Source organism: Neolamprologus brichardi, chromosome 18 (assembly GCF_056152115.1).
Source record: "Neolamprologus brichardi isolate AB-2024 chromosome 18, ASM5615211v1, whole genome shotgun sequence".
NCBI classification, from domain to species: domain Eukaryota; kingdom Metazoa; phylum Chordata; class Actinopteri; order Cichliformes; family Cichlidae; genus Neolamprologus; species Neolamprologus brichardi.
The window spans coordinates 4930051-4946090 of NC_142121.1; the positions used below are offsets into that span (position 1 = coordinate 4930051).

At 52.3% G+C, this 16040-nt stretch overlaps 38 non-coding genes and 1 pseudogene across 38 annotated transcripts; all 39 read right to left on the reverse strand.

Annotated features, from left to right (window-relative positions):
• Positions 1-2516: 2516 nt before the first annotated feature.
• On the reverse strand, positions 2517-2680 carry LOC148097335 (U1 spliceosomal RNA). Its single transcript, XR_015716932.1, has one exon. It is a non-coding gene; the product is annotated as a U1 spliceosomal RNA (small nuclear RNA).
• A 175-nt stretch (positions 2681-2855) lies between these two features.
• LOC148097336 (U1 spliceosomal RNA) lies at positions 2856-3019 on the reverse strand. Its single transcript, XR_015716943.1, has one exon. It is a non-coding gene; the product is annotated as a U1 spliceosomal RNA (small nuclear RNA).
• A 175-nt stretch (positions 3020-3194) lies between these two features.
• LOC148097337 (U1 spliceosomal RNA) lies at positions 3195-3358 on the reverse strand. The gene has a single exon (XR_015716849.1). It is a non-coding gene; the product is annotated as a U1 spliceosomal RNA (small nuclear RNA).
• A 175-nt stretch (positions 3359-3533) lies between these two features.
• On the reverse strand, positions 3534-3697 carry LOC148097338 (U1 spliceosomal RNA). Its single transcript, XR_015716910.1, has one exon. It is a non-coding gene; the product is annotated as a U1 spliceosomal RNA (small nuclear RNA).
• Positions 3698-3872: 175 nt separating this feature from the next.
• Positions 3873-4036, reverse strand: LOC148097339 (U1 spliceosomal RNA). The gene has a single exon (XR_015716860.1). It is a non-coding gene; the product is annotated as a U1 spliceosomal RNA (small nuclear RNA).
• Positions 4037-4211: 175 nt separating this feature from the next.
• Positions 4212-4375, reverse strand: LOC148097340 (U1 spliceosomal RNA). Its single transcript, XR_015716888.1, has one exon. It is a non-coding gene; the product is annotated as a U1 spliceosomal RNA (small nuclear RNA).
• A 175-nt stretch (positions 4376-4550) lies between these two features.
• On the reverse strand, positions 4551-4714 carry LOC148097341 (U1 spliceosomal RNA). The gene has a single exon (XR_015716871.1). It is a non-coding gene; the product is annotated as a U1 spliceosomal RNA (small nuclear RNA).
• A 175-nt stretch (positions 4715-4889) lies between these two features.
• On the reverse strand, positions 4890-5053 carry LOC148097342 (U1 spliceosomal RNA). The gene has a single exon (XR_015716882.1). It is a non-coding gene; the product is annotated as a U1 spliceosomal RNA (small nuclear RNA).
• A 175-nt stretch (positions 5054-5228) lies between these two features.
• On the reverse strand, positions 5229-5392 carry LOC148097343 (U1 spliceosomal RNA). Its single transcript, XR_015716893.1, has one exon. It is a non-coding gene; the product is annotated as a U1 spliceosomal RNA (small nuclear RNA).
• Positions 5393-5567: 175 nt separating this feature from the next.
• On the reverse strand, positions 5568-5731 carry LOC148097344 (U1 spliceosomal RNA). The gene has a single exon (XR_015716904.1). It is a non-coding gene; the product is annotated as a U1 spliceosomal RNA (small nuclear RNA).
• Positions 5732-5906: 175 nt separating this feature from the next.
• Positions 5907-6070, reverse strand: LOC148097345 (U1 spliceosomal RNA). The gene has a single exon (XR_015716906.1). It is a non-coding gene; the product is annotated as a U1 spliceosomal RNA (small nuclear RNA).
• Positions 6071-6245: 175 nt separating this feature from the next.
• On the reverse strand, positions 6246-6409 carry LOC148097346 (U1 spliceosomal RNA). Its single transcript, XR_015716907.1, has one exon. It is a non-coding gene; the product is annotated as a U1 spliceosomal RNA (small nuclear RNA).
• A 175-nt stretch (positions 6410-6584) lies between these two features.
• Positions 6585-6748, reverse strand: LOC148097347 (U1 spliceosomal RNA). The gene has a single exon (XR_015716908.1). It is a non-coding gene; the product is annotated as a U1 spliceosomal RNA (small nuclear RNA).
• Positions 6749-6923: 175 nt separating this feature from the next.
• Positions 6924-7087, reverse strand: LOC148097348 (U1 spliceosomal RNA). Its single transcript, XR_015716909.1, has one exon. It is a non-coding gene; the product is annotated as a U1 spliceosomal RNA (small nuclear RNA).
• A 175-nt stretch (positions 7088-7262) lies between these two features.
• LOC148097349 (U1 spliceosomal RNA) lies at positions 7263-7426 on the reverse strand. The gene has a single exon (XR_015716895.1). It is a non-coding gene; the product is annotated as a U1 spliceosomal RNA (small nuclear RNA).
• A 175-nt stretch (positions 7427-7601) lies between these two features.
• LOC148097350 (U1 spliceosomal RNA) lies at positions 7602-7765 on the reverse strand. The gene has a single exon (XR_015716911.1). It is a non-coding gene; the product is annotated as a U1 spliceosomal RNA (small nuclear RNA).
• A 175-nt stretch (positions 7766-7940) lies between these two features.
• Positions 7941-8104, reverse strand: LOC148097351 (U1 spliceosomal RNA). The gene has a single exon (XR_015716901.1). It is a non-coding gene; the product is annotated as a U1 spliceosomal RNA (small nuclear RNA).
• A 175-nt stretch (positions 8105-8279) lies between these two features.
• LOC148097352 (U1 spliceosomal RNA) lies at positions 8280-8443 on the reverse strand. The gene has a single exon (XR_015716903.1). It is a non-coding gene; the product is annotated as a U1 spliceosomal RNA (small nuclear RNA).
• Positions 8444-8618: 175 nt separating this feature from the next.
• LOC148097353 (U1 spliceosomal RNA) lies at positions 8619-8782 on the reverse strand. Its single transcript, XR_015716912.1, has one exon. It is a non-coding gene; the product is annotated as a U1 spliceosomal RNA (small nuclear RNA).
• A 175-nt stretch (positions 8783-8957) lies between these two features.
• On the reverse strand, positions 8958-9121 carry LOC148097354 (U1 spliceosomal RNA). The gene has a single exon (XR_015716905.1). It is a non-coding gene; the product is annotated as a U1 spliceosomal RNA (small nuclear RNA).
• Positions 9122-9296: 175 nt separating this feature from the next.
• Positions 9297-9460, reverse strand: LOC148097355 (U1 spliceosomal RNA). Its single transcript, XR_015716894.1, has one exon. It is a non-coding gene; the product is annotated as a U1 spliceosomal RNA (small nuclear RNA).
• Positions 9461-9635: 175 nt separating this feature from the next.
• Positions 9636-9799, reverse strand: LOC148097356 (U1 spliceosomal RNA). The gene has a single exon (XR_015716913.1). It is a non-coding gene; the product is annotated as a U1 spliceosomal RNA (small nuclear RNA).
• Positions 9800-9974: 175 nt separating this feature from the next.
• Positions 9975-10138, reverse strand: LOC148097357 (U1 spliceosomal RNA). Its single transcript, XR_015716914.1, has one exon. It is a non-coding gene; the product is annotated as a U1 spliceosomal RNA (small nuclear RNA).
• Positions 10139-10313: 175 nt separating this feature from the next.
• On the reverse strand, positions 10314-10477 carry LOC148097358 (U1 spliceosomal RNA). Its single transcript, XR_015716915.1, has one exon. It is a non-coding gene; the product is annotated as a U1 spliceosomal RNA (small nuclear RNA).
• Positions 10478-10652: 175 nt separating this feature from the next.
• On the reverse strand, positions 10653-10816 carry LOC148097359 (U1 spliceosomal RNA). The gene has a single exon (XR_015716916.1). It is a non-coding gene; the product is annotated as a U1 spliceosomal RNA (small nuclear RNA).
• Positions 10817-10991: 175 nt separating this feature from the next.
• LOC148097360 (U1 spliceosomal RNA) lies at positions 10992-11155 on the reverse strand. The gene has a single exon (XR_015716900.1). It is a non-coding gene; the product is annotated as a U1 spliceosomal RNA (small nuclear RNA).
• A 175-nt stretch (positions 11156-11330) lies between these two features.
• On the reverse strand, positions 11331-11494 carry LOC148097361 (U1 spliceosomal RNA). The gene has a single exon (XR_015716917.1). It is a non-coding gene; the product is annotated as a U1 spliceosomal RNA (small nuclear RNA).
• Positions 11495-11669: 175 nt separating this feature from the next.
• LOC148097362 (U1 spliceosomal RNA) lies at positions 11670-11833 on the reverse strand. The gene has a single exon (XR_015716918.1). It is a non-coding gene; the product is annotated as a U1 spliceosomal RNA (small nuclear RNA).
• A 175-nt stretch (positions 11834-12008) lies between these two features.
• Positions 12009-12172, reverse strand: LOC148097363 (U1 spliceosomal RNA). Its single transcript, XR_015716919.1, has one exon. It is a non-coding gene; the product is annotated as a U1 spliceosomal RNA (small nuclear RNA).
• A 175-nt stretch (positions 12173-12347) lies between these two features.
• Positions 12348-12511, reverse strand: LOC148097364 (U1 spliceosomal RNA). Its single transcript, XR_015716920.1, has one exon. It is a non-coding gene; the product is annotated as a U1 spliceosomal RNA (small nuclear RNA).
• Positions 12512-12686: 175 nt separating this feature from the next.
• LOC148097365 (U1 spliceosomal RNA) lies at positions 12687-12850 on the reverse strand. Its single transcript, XR_015716922.1, has one exon. It is a non-coding gene; the product is annotated as a U1 spliceosomal RNA (small nuclear RNA).
• Positions 12851-13025: 175 nt separating this feature from the next.
• On the reverse strand, positions 13026-13189 carry LOC148097366 (U1 spliceosomal RNA). The gene has a single exon (XR_015716923.1). It is a non-coding gene; the product is annotated as a U1 spliceosomal RNA (small nuclear RNA).
• Positions 13190-13364: 175 nt separating this feature from the next.
• On the reverse strand, positions 13365-13528 carry LOC148097367 (U1 spliceosomal RNA). The gene has a single exon (XR_015716924.1). It is a non-coding gene; the product is annotated as a U1 spliceosomal RNA (small nuclear RNA).
• A 175-nt stretch (positions 13529-13703) lies between these two features.
• On the reverse strand, positions 13704-13867 carry LOC148097368 (U1 spliceosomal RNA). The gene has a single exon (XR_015716925.1). It is a non-coding gene; the product is annotated as a U1 spliceosomal RNA (small nuclear RNA).
• Positions 13868-14042: 175 nt separating this feature from the next.
• LOC148097369 (U1 spliceosomal RNA) lies at positions 14043-14206 on the reverse strand. Its single transcript, XR_015716926.1, has one exon. It is a non-coding gene; the product is annotated as a U1 spliceosomal RNA (small nuclear RNA).
• A 175-nt stretch (positions 14207-14381) lies between these two features.
• Positions 14382-14545, reverse strand: LOC148097370 (U1 spliceosomal RNA). The gene has a single exon (XR_015716896.1). It is a non-coding gene; the product is annotated as a U1 spliceosomal RNA (small nuclear RNA).
• A 175-nt stretch (positions 14546-14720) lies between these two features.
• On the reverse strand, positions 14721-14884 carry LOC148097371 (U1 spliceosomal RNA). The gene has a single exon (XR_015716927.1). It is a non-coding gene; the product is annotated as a U1 spliceosomal RNA (small nuclear RNA).
• A 175-nt stretch (positions 14885-15059) lies between these two features.
• LOC148097372 (U1 spliceosomal RNA) lies at positions 15060-15223 on the reverse strand. Its single transcript, XR_015716928.1, has one exon. It is a non-coding gene; the product is annotated as a U1 spliceosomal RNA (small nuclear RNA).
• A 175-nt stretch (positions 15224-15398) lies between these two features.
• LOC148097373 (U1 spliceosomal RNA) lies at positions 15399-15534 on the reverse strand (annotated as a pseudogene).
• Positions 15535-16040: the final 506 nt, after the last annotated feature.

Sequence of the window (16040 nt, forward strand, 5' to 3'; positions counted from 1 at the left end):
TATACCTTCCCGTAACCTTCCCGTCCTTCAATAGATTCAGATTTAGTTTCCATGGCCCTGGGGCCGACTGAAAGGAAGATTGAATACTAAATCCACACATGACCTTATGGTGATCAGAAAAAGGTACTGGTTCCACTTTACATGACAGGGGTATTAAGCCTTCACTGGCAAACAAAAAATCAATCCGTGAAAAGGACTTATTATTAGACCAGGTATATCCTGGGTCTGACGGGTTAAGCAATCTAAACACGTCTTTCAAATTACCGTCTTTAATCAAATTATCTAATGCACAAGTACTTGAATCTTTCTTAACTGTTGAAGCCGCCCCCTGGATTCCACTTGTTTCTGGTGTACAATTAAAATCCCCACCCATTATTATCTGTCTTCTATTACAAAGAAAAGGTTGTAATATTTGAAATAATGCCGTCCGTTCTTTCAACTCTGTATGTCCATAGACATTAATAATCCTAAGCTTACTCCCATTTTTTTCTACATCTATACATAAAGCTCTTCCGTCCACCACTACCTCCACATTTTCTATGTTAATAGTTTTATTATTAATCAAAAGACCTACACCTGACATCCGGTTTTGGTTATCCCCTGACCAAAAGGATTGGCCATATGTCCATCGTTTTGCAAACTTTGTGTAATTGTCCATAAAGGGAAGGGCACATTCTTGAAGAAGGCAAATGTCCCCACCCGTTTCATGTAATACATTAAAGACAGATTGACACTTCACTGCATCATTCAACCCTCTTGTATTGATCGTCGATACATGAAAGGAGTTTATGTTATTACTAAATAGGGGGAATCTTTACACTCTGGCTTTTATTAATTAAGTCTCTTGCTATGGTTTTACCTTCTTCTTTTTCTTTTTCCGTGGGAGCCATACCGTAATCGGAGCACTCACATCATTACTTTCCTGCTGGCTTTCCTGAACAACTCCCTGGGTAGATATCTGTCTTTGTTCTTCAAGTACAGGTATTGACAAGGAGTCTATTTGGTCCTGAATTTCTGAATCCAAGTTCCCCGTAGACGACTCTGTTGAAGTGTTTATCTGTCGTTTTTGTGATGTCAGCGCTACAGTTACGTTTACTTGTGGTGACAATTCGGGAAGAATTGTTATGTTATCTTCAATGTCACAAGCTGGTAATGAAAACCCTCCCTCTTCTAGGTTGATAGTTTGGTTTGATTGCAACGCTGAAATCTCCGAAAACATGTAATCAAGCATGTCTCGGCACTCTTGGGATGTCGACGGCTGTGAAATGGTATGAATACCTGAGCAAACGGCCATCTCCTCCTGGGTCTCCTCCTGTGTCTTAGGCTCTGTTTCTATTTGAAATTCTTCCTTCTCCTCCGTCGTTAAGTCCTCATTGGTAATCACTTGGGAGGGGGGGGAGGGCACTTCAGCTTGTTCCCCACCCCAGCTGAAGGTCGTTTGATCCTCAACCTCTTCCTGCTGAAACTCATTGACTTGTTTGTTAATCACATCTTCAACAGCTGGGAGACTTCCTCCAATTAAACTTGGTATCTCCTCTAATTGCTGTTGATACGTTCTTTTCGCTTTATTTGCGTAAGATTGGGGGCATGCCCTAAAGGTATGTCCTTCACCCCCGCAAAGATTACATTTCCGTGGGAAAGGACATTCAGTTGTAGTGTGCTCTTCACTGTTACAGTTTTTGCAGACTACATTTTCACACTCTGCGGCTAAATGGTCATTACCGCCACATTTACGGCATGTTTTTGGTTGCCCTGGGTAGAAAACATATCCTCTGATTGCCCCCAATTGAACAATTGGGGGCAGATGGATCAAATCACCAGAGGTCTCATCTCTATGCAGGTGGACGTAAAAACGATATGCTCCAGTTCTAATTCCGTCTTCGTCTTTTAAGTCCAAGCCTCTCTTCACCATACATTTGAAAGACAACCAGGTCGTAATGTCTTCCACTCTCAGATATTCAGAGTGCATAATTACTGTCACAGCTTTGGGCTCTCTACCAGATAACGGTGTCATTTTGATATTCTCGAGCTCAGGCCTAGTTTGTTTGAGTCTATTAAAGTTATTCAGACATGATTCGTAGAAAGTACTAGTGGCAAAAATCACCTCATAACTTTTCTTTCCCGGCAAGCCAAAGATATAGTCGATCTGCGTCGGTGAGAATCCCAACTCTTTCTGTATAACAATCCTGCTGAACTTTAGTCGGTCCATTTCGCAATTCCCTTGCATCTCAAAACGCACAGCGTTCCTCCTGGAACCTGTCATGTTAGCAGTCTTTGTCGCCATGGTGGGTGTGGGTGAACCACCTTCGTGATCATGGTATCTCCCCTGCCAGGTAAGTATGAGTTGCCAGCGTGGGAGACAGGGGTCCCCTTTCCACATGCAGCACTCTGGCTGATGGTGCCTAACACGCATAATGCCTGAATCCAAGGACGGTGAGCACGCCATCGCATTTTCTCCCAGTTCAAAGGGCGCACCGAGAGAAGAGCAGACACTCTTTGCTTTTGGACACAAGAGTGAGGGGAGAGCGCGAACGCAGTCCCCCACTACCACAAATTATGCAGTTGAGATTCCCGCATTTGGGGAATTCACAGGGGTCAGCACAACCGCAGTGCAATGGTTGAGCCTCGCCCTGGGTGAACCACCTTCGTGATCATGGTATCTCCCCTGCCAGGTAAGTATGAGTTGCCAGCGTGGGAGACAGGGGTCCCCTTTCCACATGCAGCACTCTGGCTGATGGTGCCTAACACGCATAATGCCTGAATCCAAGGACGGTGAGCACGCCATCGCATTTTCTCCCAGTTCAAAGGGCGCACCGAGAGAAGAGCAGACACTCTTTGCTTTTGGACACAAGAGTGAGGGGAGAGCGCGAACGCAGTCCCCCACTACCACAAATTATGCAGTTGAGATTCCCGCATTTGGGGAATTCACAGGGGTCAGCACAACCGCAGTGCAATGGTTGAGCCTCGCCCTGGGTGAACCACCTTCGTGATCATGGTATCTCCCCTGCCAGGTAAGTATGAGTTGCCAGCGTGGGAGACAGGGGTCCCCTTTCCACATGCAGCACTCTGGCTGATGGTGCCTAACACGCATAATGCCTGAATCCAAGGACGGTGAGCACGCCATCGCATTTTCTCCCAGTTCAAAGGGCGCACCGAGAGAATACCAGACACTCTTTGCTTTTGGACACAAGAGTGAGGGGAGAGCGCGAACGCAGTCCCCCACTACCACAAATTATGCAGTTGAGATTCCCGCATTTGGGGAATTCACAGGGGTCAGCACAACCGCAGTGCAATGGTTGAGCCTCGCCCTGGGTGAACCACCTTCGTGATCATGGTATCTCCCCTGCCAGGTAAGTATGAGTTGCCAGCGTGGGAGACAGGGGTCCCCTTTCCACATGCAGCACTCTGGCTGATGGTGCCTAACACGCATAATGCCTGAATCCAAGGACGGTGAGCACGCCATCGCATTTTCTCCCAGTTCAAAGGGCGCACAGAGAGAAGAGCAGACACTCTTTGCTTTTGGACACAAGAGTGAGGGGAGAGCGCGAACGCAGTCCCCCACTACCACAAATTATGCAGTTGAGATTCCCACATTTGGGGAATTCACAGGGGTCAGCACAACCGCAGTGCAATGGTTGAGCCTCGCCCTGGGTGAACCACCTTCGTGATCATGGTATCTCCCCTGCCAGGTAAGTATGAGTTGCCAGCGTGGGAGACAGGGGTCCCCTTTCCACATGCAGCACTCTGGCTGATGGTGCCTAACACGCATAATGCCTGAATCCAAGGACGGTGAGCACGCCATCGCATTTTCTCCCAGTTCAAAGGGCGCACCGAGAGAAGAGCAGACACTCTTTGCTTTTGGACACAAGAGTGAGGGGAGAGCGCGAACGCAGTCCCCCACTACCACAAATTATGCAGTTGAGATTCCCGCATTTGGGGAATTCACAGGGGTCAGCACAACCGCAGTGCAATGGTTGAGCCTCGCCCTGGGTGAACCACCTTCGTGATCATGGTATCTCCCCTGCCAGGTAAGTATGAGTTGCCAGCGTGGGAGACAGGGGTCCCCTTTCCACATGCAGCACTCTGGCTGATGGTGCCTAACACGCATAATGCCTGAATCCAAGGACGGTGAGCACGCCATCGCATTTTCTCCCAGTTCAAAGGGCGCACCGAGAGAAGAGCAGACACTCTTTGCTTTTGGACACAAGAGTGAGGGGAGAGCGCGAACGCAGTCCCCCACTACCACAAATTATGCAGTTGAGATTCCCGCATTTGGGGAATTCACAGGGGTCAGCACAACCGCAGTGCAATGGTTGAGCCTCGCCCTGGGTGAACCACCTTTGTGATCATGGTATCTCCCCTGCCAGGTAAGTATGAGTTGCCAGCGTGGGAGACAGGGGTCCCCTTTCCACATGCAGCACTCTGGCTGATGGTGCCTAACACGCATAATGCCTGAATCCAAGGACGGTGAGCACGCCATCGCATTTTCTCCCAGTTCAAAGGGCGCACCGAGAGAAGAGCAGACACTCTTTGCTTTTGGACACAAGAGTGAGGGGAGAGCGCGAACGCAGTCCCCCACTACCACAAATTATGCAGTTGAGATTCCCGCATTTGGGGAATTCACAGGGGTCAGCACAACCGCAGTGCAATGGTTGAGCCTCGCCCTGGGTGAACCACCTTCGTGATCATGGTATCTCCCCTGCCAGGTAAGTATGAGTTGCCAGCGTGGGAGACAGGGGTCCCCTTTCCACATGCAGCACTCTGGCTGATGGTGCCTAACACGCATAATGCCTGAATCCAAGGACGGTGAGCACGCCATCGCATTTTCTCCCAGTTCAAAGGGCGCACCGAGAGAATAGCAGACACTCTTTGCTTTTGGACACAAGAGTGAGGGGAGAGCGCGAACGCAGTCCCCCACTACCACAAATTATGCAGTTGAGATTCCCGCATTTGGGGAATTCACAGGGGTCAGCACAACCGCAGTGCAATGGTTGAGCCTCGCCCTGGGTGAACCACCTTCGTGATCATGGTATCTCCCCTGCCAGGTAAGTATGAGTTGCCACCAGGGGAGACAGGGGTCCCCTTTCCACATGCAGCACTCTGGCTGATGGTGCCTAACACGCATAATGCCTGAATCCAAGGACGGTGAGCACGCCATCGCATTTTCTCCCAGTTCAAAGGGCGCACCGAGAGAAGAGCAGACACTCTTTGCTTTTGGACACAAGAGTGAGGGGAGAGCGCGAACGCAGTCCCCCACTACCACAAATTATGCAGTTGAGATTCCCGCATTTGGGGAATTCACAGGGGTCAGCACAACCGCAGTGCAATGGTTGAGCCTCGCCCTGGGTGAACCACCTTCGTGATCATGGTATCTCCCCTGCCAGGTAAGTATGAGTTGCCAGCGTGGGAGACAGGGGTCCCCTTTCCACATGCAGCACTCTGGCTGATGGTGCCTAACACGCATAATGCCTGAATCCAAGGACGGTGAGCACGCCATCGCATTTTCTCCCAGTTCAAAGGGCGCACCGAGAGAAGAGCAGACACTCTTTGCTTTTGGACACAAGAGTGAGGGGAGAGCGCGAACGCAGTCCCCCACTACCACAAATTATGCAGTTGAGATTCCCGCATTTGGGGAATTCACAGGGGTCAGCACAACCGCAGTGCAATGGTTGAGCCTCGCCCTGGGTGAACCACCTTCGTGATCATGGTATCTCCCCTGCCAGGTAAGTATGAGTTGCCAGCGTGGGAGACAGGGGTCCCCTTTCCACATGCAGCACTCTGGCTGATGGTGCCTAACACGCATAATGCCTGAATCCAAGGACGGTGAGCACGCCATCGCATTTTCTCCCAGTTCAAAGGGCGCACCGAGAGAAGAGCAGACACTCTTTGCTTTTGGACACAAGAGTGAGGGGAGAGCGCGAACGCAGTCCCCCACTACCACAAATTATGCAGTTGAGATTCCCGCATTTGGGGAATTCACAGGGGTCAGCACAACCGCAGTGCAATGGTTGAGCCTCGCCCTGGGTGAACCACCTTCGTGATCATGGTATCTCCCCTGCCAGGTAAGTATGAGTTGCCAGCGTGGGAGACAGGGGTCCCCTTTCCACATGCAGCACTCTGGCTGATGGTGCCTAACACGCATAATGCCTGAATCCAAGGACGGTGAGCACGCCATCGCATTTTCTCCCAGTTCAAAGGGCGCACCGAGAGAAGAGCAGACACTCTTTGCTTTTGGACACAAGAGTGAGGGGAGAGCGCGAACGCAGTCCCCCACTACCACAAATTATGCAGTTGAGATTCCCGCATTTGGGGAATTCACAGGGGTCAGCACAACCGCAGTGCAATGGTTGAGCCTCGCCCTGGGTGAACCACCTTCGTGATCATGGTATCTCCCCTGCCAGGTAAGTATGAGTTGCCAGCGTGGGAGACAGGGGTCCCCTTTCCACATGCAGCACTCTGGCTGATGGTGCCTAACACGCATAATGCCTGAATCCAAGGACGGTGAGCACGCCATCGCATTTTCTCCCAGTTCAAAGGGCGTACAGAGAGAAGAGCAGACACTCTTTGCTTTTGGACACAAGAGTGAGGGGAGAGCGCGAACGCAGTCCCCCACTACCACAAATTATGCAGTTGAGATTCCCGCATTTGGGGAATTCACAGGGGTCAGCACAACCGCAGTGCAATGGTTGAGCCTCGCCCTGGGTGAACCACCTTCGTGATCATGGTATCTCCCCTGCCAGGTAAGTATGAGTTGCCAGCGTGGGAGACAGGGGTCCCCTTTCCACATGCAGCACTCTGGCTGATGGTGCCTAACATGCATAATGCTTGAATACAAGGACGGTGAGCACGCCATCGCATTTTCTCCCAGTTCAAAGGGCGCACCGAGAGAAGAGCAGACACTCTTTGCTTTTGGACACAAGAGTGAGGGGAGAGCGCGAACGCAGTCCCCCACTACCACAAATTATGCAGTTGAGATTCCCGCATTTGGGGAATTCACAGGGGTCAGCACAACCGCAGTGCAATGGTTGAGCCTCGCCCTGGGTGAACCACCTTCGTGATCATGGTATCTCCCCTGCCAGGTAAGTATGAGTTGCCAGCGTGGGAGACAGGGGTCCCCTTTCCACATGCAGCACTCTGGCTGATGGTGCCTAACACGCATAATGCCTGAATCCAAGGACGGTGAGCACGCCATCGCATTTTCTCCCAGTTCAAAGGGCGCACCGAGAGAAGAGCAGACACTCTTTGCTTTTGGACACAAGAGTGAGGGGAGAGCGCGAACGCAGTCCCCCACTACCACAAATTATGCAGTTGAGATTCCCGCATTTGGGGAATTCACAGGGGTCAGCACAACCGCAGTGCAATGGTTGAGCCTCGCCCTGGGTGAACCACCTTCGTGATCATGGTATTTCCCCTGCCAGGTAAGTATGAGTTGCCAGCGTGGGAGACAGGGGTCCCCTTTCCACATGCAGCACTCTGGCTGATGGTGCCTAACACGCATAATGCCTGAATCCAAGGACGGTGAGCACGCCATCGCATTTTCTCCCAGTTCAAAGGGCGCACCGAGAGAAGAGCAGACACTCTTTGCTTTTGGACACAAGAGTGAGGGGAGAGCGCGAACGCAGTCCCCCACTACCACAAATTATGCAGTTGAGATTCCCGCATTTGGGGAATTCACAGGGGTCAGCACAACCGCAGTGCAATGGTTGAGCCTCGCCCTGGGTGAACCACCTTCGTGATCATGGTATCTCCCCTGCCAGGTAAGTATGAGTTGCCAGCGTGGGAGACAGGGGTCCCCTTTCCACATGCAGCACTCTGGCTGATGGTGCCTAACACGCATAATGCCTGAATCCAAGGACGGTGAGCACGCCATCGCATTTTCTCCCAGTTCAAAGGGCGCACCGAGAGAATAGCAGACACTCTTTGCTTTTGGACACAAGAGTGAGGGGAGAGCGCGAACGCAGTCCCTCACTACCACAAATTATGCAGTTGAGATTCCCGCATTTGGGGAATTCACAGGGGTCAGCACAACCGCAGTGCAATGGTTGAGCCTCGCCCTGGGTGAACCACCTTCGTGATCATGGTATCTCCCCTGCCAGGTAAGTATGAGTTGCCAGCGTGGGAGACAGGGGTCCCCTTTCCACATGCAGCACTCTGGCTGATGGTGCCTAACACGCATAATGCCTGAATCCAAGGACGGTGAGTACGCCATCGCATTTTCTCCCAGTTCAAAGGGCGCACCGAGAGAAGAGCAGACACTCTTTGCTTTTGGACACAAGAGTGAGGGGAGATCGCGTACGCAGTCCCCCACTACCACAAATTATGCAGTTGAGATTCCCGCATTTGGGGAATTCACAGGGGTCAGCACAACCGCAGTGCAATGGTTGAGCCTCGCCCTGGGTGAACCACCTTCGTGATCATGGTATCTCCCCTGCCAGGTAAGTATGAGTTGCCAGCGTGGGAGACAGGGGTCCCCTTTCCACATGCAGCACTCTGGCTGATGGTGCCTAACACGCATAATGCCTGAATCCAAGGACGGTGAGCACGCCATCGCATTTTCTCCCAGTTCAAAGGGCGCACCGAGAGAAGAGCAGACACTCTTTGCTTTTGGACACAAGAGTGAGGGGAGAGCGCGAACGCAGTCCCCCACTACCACAAATTATGCAGTTGAGATTCCCGCATTTGGGGAATTCACAGGGGTCAGCACAACCGCAGTGCAATGGTTGAGCCTCGCCCTGGGTGAACCACCTTCGTGATCATGGTATCTCCCCTGCCAGGTAAGTATGAGTTGCCAGCGTGGGAGACAGGGGTCCCCTTTCCACATGCAGCACTCTGGCTGATGGTGCCTAACACGCATAATGCCTGAATCCAAGGACGGTGAGTACGCCATCGCATTTTCTCCCAGTTCAAAGGGCGCACCGAGAGAAGAGCAGACACTCTTTGCTTTTGGACACAAGAGTGAGGGGAGATCGCGTACGCAGTCCCCCACTACCACAAATTATGCAGTTGAGATTCCCGCATTTGGGGAATTCACAGGGGTCAGCACAACCGCAGTGCAATGGTTGAGCCTCGCCCTGGGTGAACCACCTTCGTGATCATGGTATCTCCCCTGCCAGGTAAGTATGAGTTGCCAGCGTGGGAGACAGGGGTCCCCTTTCCACATGCAGCACTCTGGCTGATGGTGCCTAACACGCATAATGCCTGAATCCAAGGACGGTGAGCACGCCATCGCATTTTCTCCCAGTTCAAAGGGCGCACCGAGAGAAGAGCAGACACTCTTTGCTTTTGGACACAAGAGTGAGGGGAGAGCGCGAACGCAGTCCCCCACTACCACAAGTTATGCAGTTGAGATTCCCGCATTTGGGGAATTCACAGGGGTCAGCACAACCGCAGTGCAATGGTTGAGCCTCGCCCTGGGTGAACCACCTTCGTGATCATGGTATCTCCCCTGCCAGGTAAGTATGAGTTGCCAGCGTGGGAGACAGGGGTCCCCTTTCCACATGCAGCACTCTGGCTGATGGTGCCTAACACGCATAATGCCTGAATCCAAGGACGGTGAGCACGCCATCGCATTTTCTCCCAGTTCAAAGGGCGCACCGAGAGAAGAGCAGACACTCTTTGCTTTTGGACACAAGAGTGAGGGGAGAGCGCGAACGCAGTCCCCCACTACCACAAATTATGCAGTTGAGATTCCCGCATTTGGGGAATTCACAGGGGTCAGCACAACCGCAGTGCAATGGTTGAGCCTCGCCCTGGGTGAACCACCTTCGTGATCATGGTATCTCCCCTGCCAGGTAAGTATGAGTTGCCAGCGTGGGAGACAGGGGTCCCCTTTCCACATGCAGCACTCTGGCTGATGGTGCCTAACATGCATAATGCCTGAATCCAAGGACGGTGAGCACGCCATCGCATTTTCTCCCAGTTCAAAGGGCGCACAGAGAGAAGAGCAGACACTCTTTGCTTTTGGACACAAGAGTGAGGGGAGAGCGCGAACGCAGTCCCCCACTACCACAAATTATGCAGTTGAGATTCCCGCATTTGGGGAATTCACAGGGGTCAGCACAACCGCAGTGCAATGGTTGAGCCTCGCCCTGGGTGAACCACCTTCGTGATCATGGTATCTCCCCTGCCAGGTAAGTATGAGTTGCCAGCGTGGGAGACAGGGGTCCCCTTTCCACATGCAGCACTCTGGCTGATGGTGCCTAACACGCATAATGCCTGAATCCAAGGACGGTGAGCACGCCATCGCATTTTCTCCCAGTTCAAAGGGCGCACCGAGAGAAGAGCAGACACTCTTTGCTTTTGGACACAAGAGTGAGGGGAGAGCGCGAACGCAGTCCCCCACTACCACAAATTATGCAGTTGAGATTCCCGCATTTGGGGAATTCACAGGGGTCAGCACAACCGCAGTGCAATGGTTGAGCCTCGCCCTGGGTGAACCACCTTCGTGATCATGGTATCTCCCCTGCCAGGTAAGTATGAGTTGCCAGCGTGGGAGACAGGGGTCCCCTTTCCACATGCAGCACTCTGGCTGATGGTGCCTAACACGCATAATGCCTGAATCCAAGGACGGTGAGCACGCCATCGCATTTTCTCCCAGTTCAAAGGGCGCACCGAGAGAAGAGCAGACACTCTTTGCTTTTGGACACAAGAGTGAGGGGAGAGCGCGAACGCAGTCCCCCACTACCACAAATTATGCAGTTGAGATTCCCGCATTTGGGGAATTCACAGGGGTCAGCACAACCGCAGTGCAATGGTTGAGCCTCGCCCTGGGTGAACCACCTTCGTGATCATGGTATCTCCCCTGCCAGGTAAGTATGAGTTGCCAGCGTGGGAGACAGGGGTCCCCTTTCCACATGCAGCACTCTGGCTGATGGTGCCTAACACGCATAATGCCTGAATCCAAGGACGGTGAGCACGCCATCGCATTTTCTCCCAGTTCAAAGGGCGCACAGAGAGAAGAGCAGACACTCTTTGCTTTTGGACACAAGAGTGAGGGGAGAGCGCGAACGCAGTCCCCCACTACCACAAATTATGCAGTTGAGATTCCCACATTTGGGGAATTCACAGGGGTCAGCACAACCGCAGTGCAATGGTTGAGCCTCGCTCTGGGTGAACCACCTTCGTGATCATGGTATCTCCCCTGCCAGGTAAGTATGAGTTGCCAGCGTGGGAGACAGGGGTCCCCTTTCCACATGCAGCACTCTGGCTGATGGTGCCTAACACGCATAATGCCTGAATCCAAGGACGGTGAGCACGCCATCGCATTTTCTCCCAGTTCAAAGGGCGCACCGAGAGAAGAGCAGACACTCTTTGCTTTTGGACACAAGAGTGAGGGGAGAGCGCGAACGCAGTCCCCCACTACCACAAATTATGCAGTTGAGATTCCCGCATTTGGGGAATTCACAGGGGTCAGCACAACCGCAGTGCAATGGTTGAGCCTCGCCCTGGGTGAACCACCTTCGTGATCATGGTATCTCCCCTGCCAGGTAAGTATGAGTTGCCAGCGTGGGAGACAGGGGTCCCCTTTCCACATGCAGCACTCTGGCTGATGGTGCCTAACACGCATAATGCCTGAATCCAAGGACGGTGAGCACGCCATCGCATTTTCTCCCAGTTCAAAGGGCGCACCGAGAGAAGAGCAGACACTCTTTGCTTTTGGACACAAGAGTGAGGGGAGAGCGCGAACGCAGTCCCCCACTACCACAAATTATGCAGTTGAGATTCCCGCATTTGGGGAATTCACAGGGGTCAGCACAACCGCAGTGCAATGGTTGAGCCTCGCCCTGGGTGAACCACCTTCGTGATCATGGTATCTCCCCTGCCAGGTAAGTATGAGTTGCCAGCGTGGGAGACAGGGGTCCCCTTTCCACATGCAGCACTCTGGCTGATGGTGCCTAACACGCATAATGCCTGAATCCAAGGACGGTGAGCACGCCATCGCATTTTCTCCCAGTTCAAAGGGCGCACCGAGAGAAGAGCAGACACTCTTTGCTTTTGGACACAAGAGTGAGGGGAGAGCGCGAACGCAGTCCCCCACTACCACAAATTATGCAGTTGAGATTCCCGCATTTGGGGAATTCACAGGGGTCAGCACAACCGCAGTGCAATGGTTGAGCCTCGCCCTGGGTGAACCACCTTCGTGATCATGGTATCTCCCCTGCCAGGTAAGTATGAGTTGCCAGCGTGGGAGACAGGGGTCCCCTTTCCACATGCAGCACTCTGGCTGATGGTGCCTAACACGCATAATGCCTGAATCCAAGGACGGTGAGCACGCCATCGCATTTTCTCCCAGTTCAAAGGGCGCACCGAGAGAATAGCAGACACTCTTTGCTTTTGGACACAAGAGTGAGGGGAGAGCGCGAACGCAGTCCCCCACTACCACAAATTATGCAGTTGAGATTCCCGCATTTGGGGAATTCACAGGGGTCAGCACAACCGCAGTGCAATGGTTGAGCCTCGCCCTGGGTGAACCACCTTCGTGATCATGGTATCTCCCCTGCCAGGTAAGTATGAGTTGCCACCAGGGGAGACAGGGGTCCCCTTTCCACATGCAGCACTCTGGCTGATGGTGCCTAACACGCATAATGCCTGAATCCAAGGACGGTGAGCACGCCATCGCATTTTCTCCCAGTTCAAAGGGCGCACCGAGAGAAGAGCAGACACTCTTTGCTTTTGGACACAAGAGTGAGGGGAGAGCGCGAACGCAGTCCCCCACTACCACAAATTATGCAGTTGAGATTCCCGCATTTGGGGAATTCACAGGGGTCAGCACAACCGCAGTGCAATGGTTGAGCCTCGCCCTGGGTGAACCACCTTCGTGATCATGGTATCTCCCCTGCCAGGTAAGTATGAGTTGCCAGCGTGGGAGACAGGGGTCCCCTTTCCACATGCAGCACTCTGGCTGATGGTGCCTAACACGCATAATGCCTGAATCCAAGGACGGTGAGCACGCCATCGCATTTTCTCCCAGTTCAAAGGGCGCACCGAGAGAAGAGCAGACACTCTTTGCTTTTGGACACAAGAGTGAGGGGAGAGCGCGAACGCAGTCCCCCACTACCACAAATTATGCAGTTGAGATTCCCGCATTTGGGGAATTCACAGGGGTCAGCACAACCGCAGTGCAATGGTTGAGCCTCGCCCTGGGTGAACCACCTTCGTGATCATGGTATCTCCCCTGCCAGGTAAGTATGAGTTGCCAGCGTGGGAGACAGGGGTCCCCTTTCCACATGCAGCACTCTGGCTGATGGTGCCTAACACGCATAATGCCTGAATCCAAGGACGGTGAGCACGCCATCGCATTTTCTCCCAGTTCAAAGGGCGCACCGAGAGAAGAGCAGACACTCTTTGCTTTTGGACACAAGAGTGAGGGGAGAGCGCGAACGCAGTCCCCCACTACCACAAATTATGCAGTTGAGATTCCCGCATTTGGGGAATTCACAGGGGTCAGCACAACCGCAGTGCAATGGTTGAGCCTCGCCCTGGGTGAACCACCTTCGTGATCATGGTATCTCCCCTGCCAGGTAAGTATGAGTTGCCAGCGTGGGAGACAGGGGTCCCCTTTCCACATGCAGCACTCTGGCTGATGGTGCCTAACACGCATAATGCCTGAATCCAAGGACGGTGAGCACGCCATCGCATTTTCTCCCAGTTCAAAGGGCGCACCGAGAGAATAGCAGACACTCTTTGCTTTTGGACACAAGAGTGAGGGGAGAGCGCGAACGCAGTCCCCCACTACCACAAATTATGCAGTTGAGATTCCCGCATTTGGGGAATTCACAGGGGTCAGCACAACCGCAGTGCAATGGTTGAGCCTCGCCCTGGGTGAACCACCTTCGTGATCATGGTATCTCCCCTGCCAGGTAAGTATGAGTTGCCAGCGTGGGAGACAGGGGTCCCCTTTCCACATGCAGCACTCTGGCTGATGGTGCCTAACACGCATAATGCCTGAATCCAAGGACGGTGAGCACGCCATCGCATTTTCTCCCAGTTCAAAGGGCGCACAGAGAGAAGAGCAGACACTCTTTGCTTTTGGACACAAGAGTGAGGGGAGAGCGCGAACGCAGTCCCCCACTACCACAAATTATGCAGTTGAGATTCCCGCATTTGGGGAATTCACAGGGGTCAGCACAACCGCAGTGCAATGGTTGAGCCTCGCCCTGGGTGAACCACCTTCGTGATCATGGTATCTCCCCTGCCAGGTAAGTATGAGTTGCCAGCGTGGGAGACAGGGGTCCCCTTTCCACATGCAGCACTCTGGCTGATGGTGCCTAACACGCATAATGCCTGAATCCAAGGACGGTGAGCACGCCATCGCATTTTCTCCCAGTTCAAAGGGCGCACCGAGAGAAGAGCAGACACTCTTTGCTTTTGGACACAAGAGTGAGGGGAGAGCGCGAACGCAGTCCCCCACTACCACAAATTATGCAGTTGAGATTCCCGCATTTGGGGAATTCACAGGGGTCAGCACAACCGCAGTGCAATGGTTGAGCCTCGCCCTGGGTGAACCACCTTCGTGATCATGGTATTTCCCCTGCCAGGTAAGTATGAGTTGCCAGCGTGGGAGACAGGGGTCCCCTTTCCACATGCAGCACTCTGGCTGATGGTGCCTAACACGCATAATGCCTGAATCCAAGGACGGTGAGCACGCCATCGCATTTTCTCCCAGTTCAAAGGGCGCACCGAGAGAAGAGCAGACACTCTTTGCTTTTGGACACAAGAGTGAGGGGAGAGCGCGAACGCAGTCCCCCACTACCACAAATTATGCAGTTGAGATTCCCGCATTTGGGGAATTCACAGGGGTCAGCACAACCGCAGTGCAATGGTTGAGCCTCGCCCTGGGTGAACCACCTTCGTGATCATGGTATCTCCCCTGCCAGGTAAGTATGAGTTGCCAGCGTGGGAGACAGGGGTCCCCTTTCCACATGCAGCACTCTGGCTGATGGTGCCTAACACGCATAATGCCTGAATCCAAGGACGGTGAGCACGCCATCGCATTTTCTCCCAGTTCAAAGGGCGCACCGAGAGAAGAGCAGACACTCTTTGCTTTTGGACACAAGAGTGAGGGGAGAGCGCGAACGCAGTCCCCCACTACCACAAATTATGCAGTTGAGATTCCCGCATTTGGGGAATTCACAGGGGTCAGCACAACCGCAGTGCAATGGTTGAGCCTCGCCCTGGGTGAACCACCTTCGTGATCATGGTATCTCCCCTGCCAGGTAAGTATGAGTTGCCAGCGTGGGAGACAGGGGTCCCCTTTCCACATGCAGCACTCTGGCTGATGGTGCCTAACACGCATAATGCCTGAATCCAAGGACGGTGAGCACGCCATCGCATTTTCTCCCAGTTCAAAGGGCGCACCGAGAGAAGAGCAGACACTCTTTGCTTTTGGACACAAGAGTGAGGGGAGAGCGCGAACGCAGTCCCCCACTACCACAAATTATGCAGTTGAGATTCCCGCATTTGGGGAATTCACAGGGGTCAGCACAACCGCAGTGCAATGGTTGAGCCTCGCCCTGGGTGAACCAATTCAAATTTCAATTTTCAAAGAGTTTTATTGTTCAAAACCAAAATTACATCAATTCATTCATAAAAAATAAACAAAGATACATCGGAAATCAAAACCCAAATGGGGAAACCCACAAAGGGAAAAACAAAAACAAAAGGGGTCAAAACAATAACTATTACTCTCACATTATTTTACATACAAATGTTCAAATACTTTCTTGGTACTTTCCACATCTTTCTTTTGTTCTCTTCACTTTCCCCTAAGGAGATTCTTATAATATAATCCTTCAACAAACTAATCGTGCTGTTGATTACAACTCTTTCCGATATTTCATACTTTTTAAATACACAGATGTTTCTTGCTCTCCACAAAGCATCTTTTACACAATTCACCATTATCCACCAACATGTTTCCCCTTTCTCCAAAGTTGTTTTCAAAAAACCATACATTATAATTTCATATGTCAACTCTTCTTTACTTAGATCTTTCAACCATTGTCTTAATAGGCCCCACACTTTTTTTGCAAAGAAACATT